The sequence below is a fragment of the Mixophyes fleayi genome (assembly GCF_038048845.1).
Source record: "Mixophyes fleayi isolate aMixFle1 chromosome 4 unlocalized genomic scaffold, aMixFle1.hap1 SUPER_4_unloc_1, whole genome shotgun sequence".
NCBI lineage: Eukaryota > Metazoa > Chordata > Amphibia > Anura > Limnodynastidae > Mixophyes > Mixophyes fleayi.
In genome coordinates this window covers 90,425-106,306 of record NW_027445887.1, presented here as the reverse complement: position 1 = coordinate 106,306, position 15,882 = coordinate 90,425, and the positions used below count along the sequence as shown (strand labels likewise).

Sequence of the window (15,882 nt, the reverse complement as noted above, 5' to 3'; positions counted from 1 at the left end):
ACAGTTACATCCTGTAGCCTGAAGGGGTTAATTTAATTAATTAACCGTAGAGCAACAGCGAAACATAACTATAATTTACAAAGCATCTTCTTGTAAATTAGTTACTAGTGAAGAGACAATTGAAGAACATTATTCAGCGTTAATTCCAAACAGTCTAGCTGCCTCGTTAGCGCAGTAGGTAGCACATCAGTCTCATAATCTGAAGGTCATGAGTTTGATCCTCACATGGGGCAACCTGTCTTTTTCTCACCTCTTTCTATGTTGTCAAACCAGCCATATTGCTCTGAGACGACTTAGAGGTTGCACTGACAGCCCAAGGTTCCAGTGAGTGGGCAAGAACTGATTCATATGGCTATTGCCCTCCTAATCACTTGAACCTGATGCTCAATAGGATTGCTGTGTTCAAAATGTGTAAGTGTCTGGGCACTTCAGCATAAAGTGATGGGAGACGCCTAGTTGAGTGTAGTGTATTCCTTTATACGTAGGGATCTATTTATAGTGCAGAGGAGGTTTAGTTGAGATCAGATCTTCCCTAACACCAATACATCAAAAGTAAAATTGATCTTGTAACTATACAAGGTCTCCAACGTAATAGCAAAAAAGTAAAACTTAGATCAAACAAAAAACAAATTTAAAGATAAAAAAATTATGAAAACGAAATCTGACACTATTCCCTGTCCTTCTCCCCAGCATGAGGAAACCACTTTAATCACTGTGAGACACATGCAAAATTGTCTGAATGTCACACAAAATAAACGGCACTCCATAATTTAGGAAATTATACCAACACCCAAATATAGTACACTTATGTGGTGTGATGAGACACAAGGTGGGAAAGGACTGTCTCTGGATTCTGATTTTACTAAGAGACCACTGTCGAAGTCAGCATATCGGATAAAGTCATTTAAATTAAAGTCTAGCAAACTTGGTTGTCTTTGTCTGAAAAGATGCGTACAGTACGCATCGACGCACCAGGGCACGCTACGGCGTGAAAGGGCGTACACATCCACTACACGTGGCAGCAACAGTAATTGGTCTTTTACCATACATTCACACAAACACGCATACTTATAAAATAGTACACATTAATGGTAGTTGCAACACATAGTCAGTTATGTCGAAATATAGTAGTATTTATATGTTATATTAGAGTTACATGCATATTAGTGAAATACACGGAACAGGTTGAAGGAATCACATAATGAGTGGTATCATAATGAACCTCGTTACATATCCTACTGTTTGGTTCACTCTGCGAGGGAATCGCAGAGTGCATACGCAAGTTATGAATGATAGGGAATTATGAACTACTTAAGACTAAGGAATCTTGGCGGGAAGAGCCGAGCATACCCCCTGGAGAGGTGACCCCTCCTTTGGATTCCTTAGGATGAACCAGCCAATGATTGACAACCCCTTGGACATTCCTGAGACCTGGACCAATAGATGCAAGCTATACCATCTTCATTGTATTACTGTATTTGATTGTGTATATAAGCAGCAGCTTGTGATCCAGTGTAGAGACATCTTGTCCCCAGACTTCAGGAGTGAATGACTGCACTGGATCCAGAGCGCCTGCGATAAGTAACGGCTGTATTTACTATTACTTGGCTTGAGCATATTATTCTACTTATTGCGAATAAATCTTTGTGCTTTGGAAACACAAATCGAGGTTCGACAATCGTTATTGGTTAGCGACAATACGCACATAACAATTTGGGGGCTCTTGAGCTTTAGAGGTTTCGTTGCCGATGATACGCAAGACCAACGGATTTTGGTTCCTCAACAAAGGGTGGAGACGCGTCATAAACGGGTAAGAATGCATTGTGTTCAAAACCTGAATTTTACTCTGTGTTTGCGAAACCGAATGTCCGTTTTGCATTATCTAGGGCACGCTAACTAGAACCTAGGGACAAAAGAGAAAACTGTTTCTTTTTTCTGTCATTGTGCGTTTTAACTGTATTGCATTGCTTAGCGTATGTGTATTTCCTGCTGTGCGTACGCGAACTTCCGGTAGATTTGCCACGTGGTTAAACAATCGTCTTGATAGTTATTATATGTGCATAATATAATTACTTGTGAAAACCTCTGGGACATTATTACTATTGTTGGAAATTCTTTTATTTTCTGCGCAGAAAAGGTGTATGTCGTGTGATTTGTTGACTTTAAATACACTAAGGTTTTATCTATTGCAAAATAGAGTGTCAATTGCTGTTTGACGAGGCAGGTGCCCAACTGGTGTACGGTATACAAGGCAGGTATACCGGGGGGCGGAAACTGAATAAGTTTTCGCGACGTGCACCCAAGGGTAATCGCATCGCTTACGGATTAGCTTTAAGCGTTGCGATTGCACCTCACGGCAAGGAAAGCCGTGATTGTGACTTGGGAGTAACGGGGAGGAATTACGTTGGTAAGGCTGGTAATTGACTTTACCGGATGCTACCAGTTGTAATAAACTCAACAGATTTTGTTGGAGAGTCAGGGGTGATCAGGAAGCTGATAACCCTTTAATCCGCATTGATATTTCTGTATTAGGGGTCCTTGTTTAATACAAGAGGAAGCGAGTGGACGCGGCTTGTAGCAAATACGTCCACAGGCTGGTAAAATATCTCTAGCGGTAGTGTTGAAAATTAGTGGCTGCATATTGTGTTATTTCTGGAACCCTATTTTGTGGCAGGATATTGTGATATTTCTGGGACCCTATTGTTCAATATGGGTGCTAAGCAAACGCTAGAGAAGGCCAAGGTACTGCCTAAGGAAGGTCCTATTGGTTTAGCGAGATTTCTCATGTGTAAGAAATATGGTGCATACGCAACTGCGTATCGCGACACGTGGGTCAAGATGACCAAAGGTTGTGATAGGCCTTTCCCAACAATAGGGAGTTTTAATGCAGAGGTACTAAATACTGTAAAAGATAAAGTATGGTTGATTACCTCAACAAAAGTGAGGAATAAACATAATGATTGTTTAAAATTGTGGCAAATGGAAGGTAACACGTGGCAGAGCAGCGAATGCAAACCGGAAGTAGGAGTGGCGAAAAGCGCGGGCAAGGCGGATGTAACCGTTGAGAAGCGTGGCAAACTCAGCGCAAGTGCGCCCCTGCCACCTTATGTGGCGGGAGGGGTAAGTACAGCCGTTGTTAAAACTGAAAAGAAAAAAATTGCTAAGTTGTATCCTGTTTTAAGCCAGTTTAAATCAAGTGTATCTGAAAATGAAGATGAACCCACTGTGATTTCGGCCATTGCCCATGCTGTTAGTGTACTAGAGGCTCAGCGCAAGTATGAGAAAATGGCTAAGATAGGTGAGAGTAGCGTGATCACTAGGAGTGAAAGCGTTCTAAATCTAGAACCAGCAAATCCTGTAGTGTCCCCTGAAGTCAGTGTACCAGAGGGTGCGTTCCCAGTCCGCACAATATCAGTTCCCAATGGGAAACCGGATAAGGATGGTGTAGTTCCTTTAAGAAATGTTACAATGCATTGTCCCTGGACTAGATCAGAATTACGTTCCATTATAACTGAATTCCCAGATCCTAGAAAGGAGTTAGCTAAATGTCAGAAATTTGTTAAAGACTTAGGAAATGCCCACGAACCAACCAATAAGGATTGGCGTGTAGTGTTGAGGGCGTGTCTTCCTCCCAATACTAACATACAAAAATTTATTGAAGATTGTTTGTTGGAGGAAGATGACACCTTGACTGATGAGATTAATCAAAAGAATATAGAAAGAATTGTCAAACACTTAGCCATATATTTTCCAGTAGTGGTAAATTGGAGTAAGATTTTCACCATAAAACAAAAAGACAGTGAAACTGCAGTGGATTATTTTGGTAGAGATCTTGCATCAATGACACAGTTTACGGGGGTATCAGATATAAGGGAGAACCCACATCATAGGGAAGTAGCGGTAACAGTGCTGATGGATGGTTTAAAGGAAAATCTAAAAACAAGAGTACAAACCTCAACCCCTGGTTGGAGAGGCAGCACGGTAGATTCTCTTAGAGAAGTTGCTGTGGAACATGACAAAAATATCTTTAGGAAAAGGGAAGAAAAGAGTGACAAGTTGATGACGGTGAGTATACAGGCATTAGGGGAAATGCATACACGACCACCAGCATATAACCCACATAACGGGAAACGCAGAATGTTCAGATGTTACAATTGCAAAGAAGAAGGACATATGAGAAAAGATTGTACAAAGGGAAGGTATAATCCTAATGAAGGGTCACATAGATATCCTCCAAGGAGGGATTCACATAGACTAGAAGACTCACATTTACCCGCGCTTATTACAGCAGCAAATGCTGCGCAGGAAATCAATAGTCAGCGCTAGGGGTCAGGTCATACCTGTAGTCTACAGCCAGTGAGGTTAACTGAGAGTCAGAGTGAAGAACCAAAAATGATAGTTGACATAGCTGGTAGGAAACAAACTTTTCTTGTAGATACAGGGGCGGCCCGATCTGTGATAATCTCTCCTTTCAATCTACAGGTAACCAGTAAAACCATTCCAGCTATGGGGATAACGGGAAAAGTGTTACATTATCCTCTAACTAAACCCGCTGAAGTTACTATCGGGCCTCTGCATACTAAGCATTTGTTTCTCTTGGCTGCAGCGGCTCCTACTAACTTGCTAGGGAGAGACTTGTTATGTAAAATGGGATGTGTCATATACTGTACTTCTGATGGTGTGTTCTTAGATATACCGGAGAAGGTCGCACATGAGGTACAGGATATATTGGACACCCCTCAAAGGTTAATGTTACACTCTCCTGTTATAGAACAAAGTCCATCTCAAGTAAAGGGGATGTTGCTGGAAATACCAGGTTCCCTATGGACCAGAGATGGACAGGACACTGGACTGATGGCAAACATAGCCCCTGTCATGGTCAATCTAAAAAATGGTAGGATAGCTCCAAAAATCCCACAGTATCCATTAAAACCGGAGGTGGAACTAGGGGTATATCCTGTTATTGAGAGGCTGTTACAACAAGGGATTTTAATTCGTACAGCCAGTAGAGTAAATAGTCCCATTTTCCCTGTGAAGAAGAATGGGGGGAGGGGCTATAGATTAGTCCAGGACTTAAGGGGAATTATTAAAGTTGTTGAGAGCCAATTCCCCGTAGTGTCGAATCCAGCTGTCATCCTCATGCAGATTCCACCGTCTGCCAGTCATTTTACTGTCATTGATCTATGTTTTGCTTTCTTCTCAGTCCCTCTTCACCCTGACTGCCAATACCTTTTTGCATTCTCCTACAGGGGAGTGCAATACACATGGACCAGACTACCCCAGGGGTTCATTGACAGCCCCAGTATTTTCTCCCAAGCCTTACATGACTGTTTGCAATCCTTTCAACCCCACAATGGGTCTGTTCTAATTCAATATGTGGACGATTTGTTGCTGTGCTCTGATTATTTTATGTCATGTTTACATGATACTAAATTGTTGTTGCTTCATCTTTCACAAACAGGGCACAAGGTGGCAAAGGATAAATTACAGCCATGTCAGACTAAGGTCAAATACTTAGGACACTGCCTCACTAAGGGGCTAAGACACCTGACAACCGACAGAATTGAGGCCATACAACACACGACTCTGCCGCAGAGCCAGAAGCAGATTCGTACTTTCTTGGGGATGTGTGGATACTGTAGATCCTGGATCCCAGGTTTTTCTATTCTGGCATTACCATTGCAGGAGCTAGTCTCTTCCTCAAAACCAGAACGTGTTGTACACACAGAAGAGTCAGAGCAAGCGTTCTTTAATCTTAAAGATAGTCTGACTAGAGCACCTGCATTGGGAATACCTGATTATGAAAAGCCTTTTGAGCTATTTTGTACAGAAGCTGATGGTTGTGCAGCAGGTGTCCTCGCACAGAAACATGGTGACGCTAGCAGACCGGTAGCATACTACAGTGCACAATTAGACAATGTGGCAAGATCACTCCCAACATGCCTCAGAAGTGTAGCAGCAACGGCTCTTCTGGTGAGTAAGAGCGAGGACGTAGTATTAGGACATAATTCAACTATCTATACACCCCATGCTGTATCAGCTCTGTTAAATTCAGCCTAAACCAGACATGTTTCTTCAGCTAGATTCACAAAGTGGGAACTAGCCCTGATGGCACCCTCAAACATCACCATCAAACGATGTAGCACCTTAAATCCAGCTACATACCTTCCGTATGTGTCTCTAGAGACACAAAGGGTGGGAGGTGAGGAGACCCTGGTTGATGATGAGTTAGGCAAGAATACTGACACGCATGATTGTACGCAACACCTGAATCAGACCTTTACTGCAAGGCCCGACATACGTGACACCCCCTTAGAAAATGTAGATTTTACGTTTTATACAGACGGAAGTTGCCATAGACAGACAGAGAAAGGAGAGCTATGTACTGGTTACGCTGTTGTAGACGATCAGGATGTGGTAGAAGCTGAACCCCTTGGCCCACCTCACTCAGCCCAGGTGGCGGAACTAGTAGCACTAAGGAGAGCATGTGAATTGGCAGAGGGTAAATCAGCCAATATATATATACTGACTCTAGGTACGCCTTCGGGGTAGTGCACGATTTTGGGGCCCTTTGGCGTCTTTGAAACTTTACGACAGCAGCAGGTACACCAGTGGCACACTCACAACACATAAAAGGACTTCTGACAGCGATACAGTTACCCAGAACAGTAGCCGTCATAAAGTGCAAAGCCCATACCTTTGAAGAAGACCCAGTGTCATTGGGCAACAACAGGGCAGACGAAGCTGCTAAATGGGCAGCAGGGCAACCTATGACTGTATCGACCGAGACTATGATGGTTTTTCAGGCATTAGACATGCAGAAATTAATTGAAATGCAAGATTTGTGTTCCCTGCAGGAAAAGGCGGTCTGGAAGGCGAAGGGATGTGGTCAAGAGTCCTCAGGACTCTGGAGGGATGGACAAGGTAAGCATGTAGCTCCCCAAACATACTATCCAAGCCTGGCTGAAGCAGCACATGGTCTGACTCACCTGGGTAAAGAAGGTATGTGCAAACTGGTGAGAGCATACTGGTGTGCTCCCGGATTTTCCTCTCAGGCAGGTAAGAAAGCAATGTCATGTCTTACTTGTTTGAGGAAAAATGTTGGGAAAACTATTCCAACTGAGCCATCCCACATCCCTTCTACAGACGGACCTTTTCAGGTAATACAAATTGACTATATCCAATTACCACCGTGCAGGAATTTAAAGTATGTGTTAGTGTGTATTGATGTGTTTTCCGGTTGGGTAGAAGCATATCCGGCAGCCACTAATACTGCTGTGTTCACTGCAAAGAAAATTGTACAAGACTTTGTGTGTGGGTTCGGTATCCCTAGAATCATGGAAAGTGATAGGGGTACCCATTTTACTGGTGATATCTTCCAAAATATGTGTAAACTCATGGGAATCGGTAGCAGACTTCACACCCCTTACAAACCAGTGGTAAGGTGGAGATAGTAAACGGTACTATAAAGAACAAGCTTAGTAAGATAATGGCTGAAACTGGGTTGGCATGGCCTGCGGCTTTGCCGTTGGTCCTCCATAGCATTCGAACCACTCCTAGACCTCCTCTTAATCTGTCCCCCTTTGAGATACTGTTCGGACGACAGCCTCATTTGATCTTGAGTCCACAAGACAACTTGAAGTGTAATAATGAAGTGACTGTACAATATCTTATAAGAATGAGCAGACAGCTAAAACAACAACAACAAAAACTAAAAATGCTGTCACCTGGTATGCCAGAAACTAACTGTCATGATATTGACTGCAGGAGAGTCCATAATTCGGAGAAAGTGCAAGATAAAACTAAGACCGACGACACAGAGCTGTCACCTGTGAGCCTGTTCCGGGAGACCTAAAGCCTGCAGTCGAGACACCTGAACCAGAGACGTTGCCTCAGAACTATCTTTCCAGCGATGAAGTGGCGGTTTTTGTTTTTCTTTTGTTCCAGGATTTTCCTTGTTTTTACTCTTTCTAGGACATTCTATTTTTGTGAAGGAGGATGGAGGACGGAGGAGAGTTCTGGGAGTGATACGGATGAAATAGAGGCCGAAGGAAAGTTAATAGGATACTCAGAGCAGCCCATTATCAAACTTGGTCCAGGGGTTATGAAAAGGTCTGCTAGCTCAGGAACTCGGAGGCAGTGTGAGGGGCTATTGTCTGATGAGTATTGTATCTGCAAGTTCTGCAACTCCCTAGTTGAAGAGAGATACATCCAACGATGCCAGTCCCCCAGTACTCTGAATATAGGCGGGCATCCTTTGGAGGATTATCACTCCCTGGTGGGTAAGGTGCTAAACCAAACCGAGTGTTGGGTGTGCTCTCACGTGCCGCAAGGGCAGCATAATATAGGACTAGTGCCATTCCCTCTAAACATATCTGAAGTACTCGAATTGAGGGGTGGGAGGCCCATAGACGGGAGGTACAATAACACTAGGTCCCCTAGTCTGACGCTTCGACAATACTCCATAGGCAGATCTTTGCTGTGCCTAAATATATCTCATGCAAAGTGCCTGGAGAATTGGGAGGCTGACCTATCAGATCAGACAATGGCTCGCCACACTCATTTTAGAGGGAGACTCACAAGGTCACTACTAGGCAGGAATGTCGATGGAAGTCACAAATTAGGGCATATAACCAAACATAAGAAGGTATCCATTGGAAAAGTCTCTACAGATAAATGTAAAAATGTCATTAATGCCGACACGTGTCTAGAACAAATGGAGACACTAGGCATGGGTAGTTTTGTCAAAACTCTGTGTGATATAATCCATGGGCATACTGCTCCTTATGTTCTCCCTGATGATGTGTATTTTGTTTGTGGGAGGAAAGCTTATTCCTGGGTGACTCCGAGTTCCAAAGGCTTGTGTTTCTTAGCTAAACTGGTTCCTGAAATCATGACTATTACTCATGAAGAAATGGTTGGTATTCACAAGACTACATCACCACCATACATACACACACAGTATGAACACCGTGGCAAGAGAAATATGATTCCTGGTGAGGAACCCATAGCTACAAAATTGATTAGTGAAACTGCTGGTTTCCAAGTTATGGTTGCTCTAGAACTCACCATGAGCGCTCGAGGAACGTTAAACTTTAAATATATCAAAGACCTAGCCAAATTAATAGATAATATCACCGAGATGTATGATGACACTTTCAGGTATACTGGAAGGGAGCTAAAAGCGTACAAGAAGGAGTTGGTGCAACATAGACTGGTACTAAATTATCTCACCTCTATTACTGGTGGGTACTGTGTGACACTGGCCACCCAGTTCGGTGTCAAATGTTGCACGTACATTACTAATAATACGGATGACCCTAAAGAGGTTATAGACCAGAAGATGGATGAAATTTTGCAGCTGAAATAGGAATTTCGAAAGAGCCATAATTCTTCGTTATATAAGGTTGGGGAAAAGGTGGGGGGTTGGCTCTCGTGGTTGAACCCTGTGAAATGGTTCTCCGGTCTGGGGGAGTGGGTACAGGAAATGGTTGCTAGTGTAGGTAAGCTCCTTCTCCTTATACTGGGTGTCATCTTAGAAATTGGTTTAGTTGTCAAATGTGTTCCTACTGTGTTGAAGTGTGGAAAGCGGTCTCATAGGAGTAACACTGAGAAAGAGACTGAAAGGGTGGTACCAGATACCGAGATTCTGGTCTGTGAAGAAGTATTGTATAAACCTGAACTTGAAACGGTGATTGGGTGATAGTTTAGTACACTATCAAAGGGTGGAGCTGTCGAAGTCAGCTTATTGGATAAAGTCATTTCAATTAAAGTTTAGCAAACTTGGTTGTCTTTGTCTGAAAAGATGCGTACGGTACGCATCGACGTACCAGGGCACGCTACGGCGTGAAAGGGCGTACGCATCCACTACACGTGGCAGCAACAGTAATTGGTCTTTTACCATACATTCGCACAAACACGCATACTTATAAAATAGTACACATTAATGGTAGTTGCAACACATAGTCAGTTATGTCGAAATATAGTAGTATTTATATGTTATATTAGAGTTACATGCATATTAGTGAAATACACGGAACAGGTTGAAGGAATCACATCATGAGTGGTATCATAATGAACCTCGTTACATATCCTACTGTTTGGTTCACTCTGCATACGCAAGTTATAAATGATAGGGAATTATGAACTACTTAAGACTAAGGAATCTTCATTGTATTACTGTATTTGATTGTGTATATAACCAGCAGCTTATGATCCAGTGTAGAGACATCTTGCCCCAGACTTCAGGATTGAATGACTGCACTGGATCCAGAGCGCCTGCGATAAGTAATGGCTGTATTTACTATTACTTCGCTTGAGCATATTAATCTACTTATTGCGAATAAATCTTTGTGCTTTGGAAACACAAATCGAGGTTCGACAATCGTTATTGGTTAGCGACAATACGCACATAACACCACCCATCCAAGATGGACCCCTAATGAAGGACTAGGGAACAGGGACCCTGGGTACATCGATATGGGTAGGATAACACCCTCAGACAGTCAGTGAAAATAATCAAATTTTTTTATCAAGTTGAGTCCAGATAGAGATCACTAAATGTCAGAAAGGATCACTCTCTATTACAGTGTCAGAGGTCAGGACAGGTCACAGCTGGTGTTTCTGTAGTGTAGTGGATATCACATTCGCCTCACACGCGAAAGGTCCCCGGTTCGAAACCGGGCAGAAACAGGCCTTAGTTCTCCTTTTATATAGGACATGTGAGATGTAAAATTGAGGAAGAGGGGCCCTGTTCTAATCATCTGTCCTGGGACCCATGATCTCTGATGACGGCCTTACCTCTTCCTATACAAGCAAGTATTCTACTGGCGGTTCCCATTGTTTGACTACACTGCTTGCTTACATGTACAACACCATCAACCTCTCCACCTTCATTCATGATTCAACTATCTTTTCCATACGCCTCCTGTATATCTTAGCAATAGCTCCTGTCGGGCACCTAACCTCTCTATGTCTTTCAGGAACAAGTCCCAGGGATGATGTCAATGAGGTTTCAGGGAGAGATAGAAAGGAGCATTGCTTCCCAGCTTCTATATTGAATGCTGTGCGGAAGCGATTTATCTGCCAGAAACCACTCATCATTGTTCTTGGCCATGACACAGGGATCTGTGACTTGCCGTAACTCCCTGCCTAAAATTAAACAAGACATTACAGTTACATCCTGTAGCCTGAAGGGGTTAATTTTATTAATTAACCGTAGAGCAACAGCGAAACATAACTATAATTTACAAAGCATCTTCTTGTGAATTAGTTACTAGTGAAGAGACAATTGAAGAACATTATTCAGCATTAATTCCAAACAGTGTAGCTGCTTCGTTAGTGCAGCAGTCTCATAATCTGAAGGTCGTGAGTTCGATCCTCACATGGGGCAGCCTGTCTTTTTCTCACCCCTCTCTATGTTCTTTCTATGTTGTCAAACCAGCCATATTGCTCTGAGACGACTTAGAGGTTGCACTGACAGCCCAATGTTCCTAATCACTTGAACCTGATGCTCAATAGGATTGCTGTGTTCAAAATGTGTAAGTGTCTGGGCACTTCAGCATAAAGTGATGGGAGACACCTAGTTGAGTGTAGTGTATTCCTTCATACATAGGGATCTACTTAGAGTGCAGAGGAGGTTTAGTTGAGATCAGATCTTCCCTAACACCAATACATCAAAAGTAAAATTGATGTATTGGTGTACCAACATAATAGCAAAAAAGTAAAACTTAGATCAAACAAAAAACAAATCTAAAGATAAAAAAATGATGAAAACAAAATCTGACACTATTCCCTGTCCCTCTCCCCAGCATGAGGAAACCACTTTAATCACTGTGAGACACATGCAAAAATGTCTGAATGTCACACAAAATGAACGGCACTCCATAATTTAGGAAATTATACCAACACCCAAATATAGTACACTTATGTGGTGTGATGAGACACAAGGTGGGAAAGGACTGTCTCTGGATTCTGATTTTACTAAGAGACCACCCATCCAAGATGGACCCCTAATCAAGGACTAGGGAACAGGGACCCTGGGTACATCGATATGGGTAGGATAACACCCTCAGACAGTCAGTGTAAATAATCAAATTTTTTTATCAAGTTGAGTCCAGATAGAGATCACTAAATTTCAGAAAGGATCACTCTCTATTACAGTCAGAGGTCAGGACATGTCACAGCTGGTGTTTCTGTAGTGTAGTGGTTATCATGTTTGCCTCACACGCGAAAGGTCCCCGGTTCGAAACAGGCCTTAGTTCTCCTTTTATATAGGACATGTGAGATATAAAATTGATATAATATCCTGTAAATACTATTTGTATCAACAGGAAGTTTTAATGGCATTGCATCAGTGTTCATTAGGGAAACTAGTGTATTGTAAGGAATAATACAACCCTGTAAGTAGCAAGTTATTTTTGGTACAGAATTTTAACAAGACAAACATAAGCATGCAGGATGTTCGATACTAGAGTAGTGGGATATGTAGGGGTGAGGATGTCAGAGTGAAGTTAGCCATGCATTGGGAACGGGGGAACATTGTGGGGAGGTGGAGGGGCCCTGTTCTAATCATCTGTCCTGGGACCCATGATCTCTGATGACGGCCTTACCTCTTCCTATACAAGCAAGTATTCTACTGGCTGTTCCCATTGTTTGACTACACTGCTTGCTTACATGTTCAACACCATCTATCTCTCCACCTTCATTCATGATTCAACAATCTTTTCCATACACCTCCTGTATATCTTAGCAATAGCTCCTGTCGGGCACCTAACCTCTCTATGGGGTCTATTTATTAAAGTTTTTCCCCCTTGTAAAGCCCCGAAAATGTTGTTTTCGGGGCTTTAACGTTAAAATCCTTATGTAATAATCTAGCATAGCAGCAGATATCGGAGATATCTGCTGCGTTGCACCCATTAGCATTTTTTCTGAGCACTCCCCATAACAATGTATGGGGAGTGCTCAGTAACGCTATGTATTAAAAACTGGCAGGTGAAGTATTTCTCTTTTTTTACTTGTTAATGTACGCCATCTGAAGCTGGCGTACATTAACATAAGTGAAACATTACACTGAAAACAGCGCTACTCTGACGAGCAGAGCTGCACAGCGCATGTGTGGAGGGAATGCATGATCCCTCCATCACATGCTTCAGGTTCCTGCAGACACGGATCTCTGTGCGCATGCCCGAGTTTACCGGGTCGGCGCATGCGCACAGGGATTGAAAGAGGGACGATCGGCACCGCAGAGGGAGGAAAAGAGAAGAATCCAGTGTTAGGTAAGTGTAAGACTTCACAGGAGCAGCCGTTTTTCGGAACGGCTGTTCCTGTGTTGATTTTTAATACATATGAGAAACTTTTCAAGCCTTATCTATGTGATGAGGATTTAAAAGTTTCTACAGAAAAAAACGAAGGGTCATAAATAGACCCCACAGTCTTTCAGGAACAAGTCCCAGGGATGATGTCAATGAGGTTTCAGGGAGAGATAGAAAGGGGCATTGCTTCCCAGCTTCTATATTGAATGCTGTGCGGAAGCGATTTATCTGCCAGGAACCACTCATCATTGTTCTTGGCCATGACACAGGCATCTGGGACTTGACGTAACTCCCTGCCTAAAATTAAACAAGACATTACAGTTACATCCTGTAGCCTGAAGGGGTTAATTTTATTAATTAACCATAGAGCAACAGCGAAACATAACTATAATTTACAAAGCATCTTCTTGTAAATCAGTTACTATTGAAGAGACAATTGAAGAACATTATTCAGCGTTAATTCCTAACACTGTTTGGAATTAACGCTGAATAATGTTCTTCAATTGTCTCTTCACTAGTCATGGCCAAGGGCCCCTCCACCTCCCCACAACGTTCCCCCGCCCCCAATGCATGGCTAACTTCACTCTGACACCCTCACCCCTACAGACAGGCCAGGCGCTCCCATTAGGCAAGGTTAGGCAGTTGCCTAGGGCGCCAGGCTCTTTTGGGCGCCACAGAATAAAAAAGCATTTATTAGTGTAGTTTAAAACTGTGCGGCGACTGCTGAGCATACCTTCCACGGCCGCCGCACAACTTCAAATAGATCCATGGGAAGGGGGAGGGGCTATGGATCACCACCGCCACCCTCCCCTCCAACAGCTGATGGGGCGCTTTGTCTCCTCCCCTCCATTCACTGACTGTCAGGCGTGACATCATCATCATGGCTCGACAGTGTCAGTGAGGGACGGGACCCGGCAGAGAGGACCAGCTTTATGGAGCCAAGGTAAGGAAAGACGTGGGGGGGGGGGCGGATTTTTACATTGTGCCTAGGGCGCCGAGGACCCTAGCAACGGCCCTACCTATAGATCCCACTACTCTAGTATCGAACATCCTGCATGCTTATGTTAGTCTTGTTAAAATTTTGTACCAAAAATAACTTGCTACTTACAGGGTTGTATTATTCCTTACAATACACTAGTTTCCCTAATGAACACTGATGCAATGCCATTAAAACTTCCTGTTGATACAAATAGTATTTACAGGATATTATATCAATTTTACATCTCACATGTCCTATATAAAAGGAGAACTAAGGCCTGTTTCTGCACGGTTTTGAACCGGGGACCTTTTGCGTGTGAGGCGAATGTGATAACCACTACACTACAGAAACACCAGCTGTGACCTGTCCTGACCTCTGACACTGTAATAGAGAGTGATCCTTTCTGACATTTAGTGATCTCTATCTGGACTCAACTTGATAAAAAAAATGTGATTATTTACACTGACTGTCTGAGGGTGTTATCCTACCCATATCGATGTACCCAGGGTCCCTGTTCCCTAGTCCTTCATTAGGGGTCCATCTTGGATGGGTGGTTTCTTAGTAAAATCAGAATCCAGAGACAGTCCTTTCCCACCTTGTGTCTCATCACACCACATAAGTGTACTATATTTGGGTGTTGGTATAATTTCCTAAATTATGAAGTGCCGTTCATTTTGTGTGACATTCAGACATTTTTTGCATGTGTCTCACAGTGATTAAAGTGGTTTCCTCATGCTGGGGAGAAGGACAGGGAATAGTGTCAGATTTCGTTTTCATCTTTTTTTTATCTTTAAATTTGTTTTTTGTTTGATCTAAGTTTTACATTTTTATTATTATTACGTTGGAGACCTTGTATAGTTACAAGATCAATTGCACTATAAGTAGATCCCTACGTGTGAAGGAATACACTACACTCAACTAAGTGTCTCCCATCACTTTTTGCGGAAGTGCCCAGACACTTACACATTTTGAACACAGCAATCCCACTGAGCATCAGGTTCAAGTGATTAGGAGGGCAATAGCCATATGAATCAGTTTTTGCCTACTCACTGGAACCTTGGGCTGTCAGTGCAACCTCTAAGTCGTCTCAGAGCAATATGGCTGGTTTGACAACATAGAAAGAACATAGAGAGGGGTGAGAAAAAGACAGGTTGCCCCATGTGAGGATCGAACTCACGACCTTCAGATTATGAGACTGACGTGCTACCTACTGCGCTAACGAGGCAGCTACACTGTTTTGGAATTAACGCTGAATAATGTTCTTCAATTGTCTCTTACTTAGTAACTAATTTATAAGAAGATGCTTTGTAAATTATAGTTATGTTTCGCTGTTGCTCTATGGTTAATTAATAAAATTAACCCCTTCAGGCTACAGGATGTAACTGTAATGTCTTGTTTAATTTTAGGCAGGGAGTTACGGCAAGTCACAGATCCCTGTGTCATGGCCAAGAACAATGATGAGTGGTTCCTGGCAGATAAATCGCTTCCGCACAGCATTCAATATAGAAGCTGGGAAGCAATGCCCCTTTCTATCTCTCCCTGAAACCTCATTGACATCATCCCTGGGACTTGTTCCTGAAAGACATAGAG

The 15,882-nt window shown here is 42.8% G+C and overlaps 4 non-coding genes across 4 annotated transcripts; 2 read left to right on the top strand and 2 right to left on the bottom strand.

Annotated features, from left to right (window-relative positions):
- Positions 1-160: 160 nt before the first annotated feature.
- TRNAM-CAU (transfer RNA methionine (anticodon CAU)) lies at positions 161-233 on the top strand. The gene has a single exon. It is a non-coding gene; the product is annotated as a tRNA-Met (tRNA).
- A 10,386-nt stretch (positions 234-10,619) lies between these two features.
- On the top strand, positions 10,620-10,692 carry TRNAV-CAC (transfer RNA valine (anticodon CAC)). The gene has a single exon. It is a non-coding gene; the product is annotated as a tRNA-Val (tRNA).
- Positions 10,693-14,570: 3,878 nt separating this feature from the next.
- TRNAV-CAC (transfer RNA valine (anticodon CAC)) lies at positions 14,571-14,643 on the bottom strand. The gene has a single exon. It is a non-coding gene; the product is annotated as a tRNA-Val (tRNA).
- An 801-nt stretch (positions 14,644-15,444) lies between these two features.
- On the bottom strand, positions 15,445-15,517 carry TRNAM-CAU (transfer RNA methionine (anticodon CAU)). Its single transcript has one exon. It is a non-coding gene; the product is annotated as a tRNA-Met (tRNA).
- Positions 15,518-15,882: the final 365 nt, after the last annotated feature.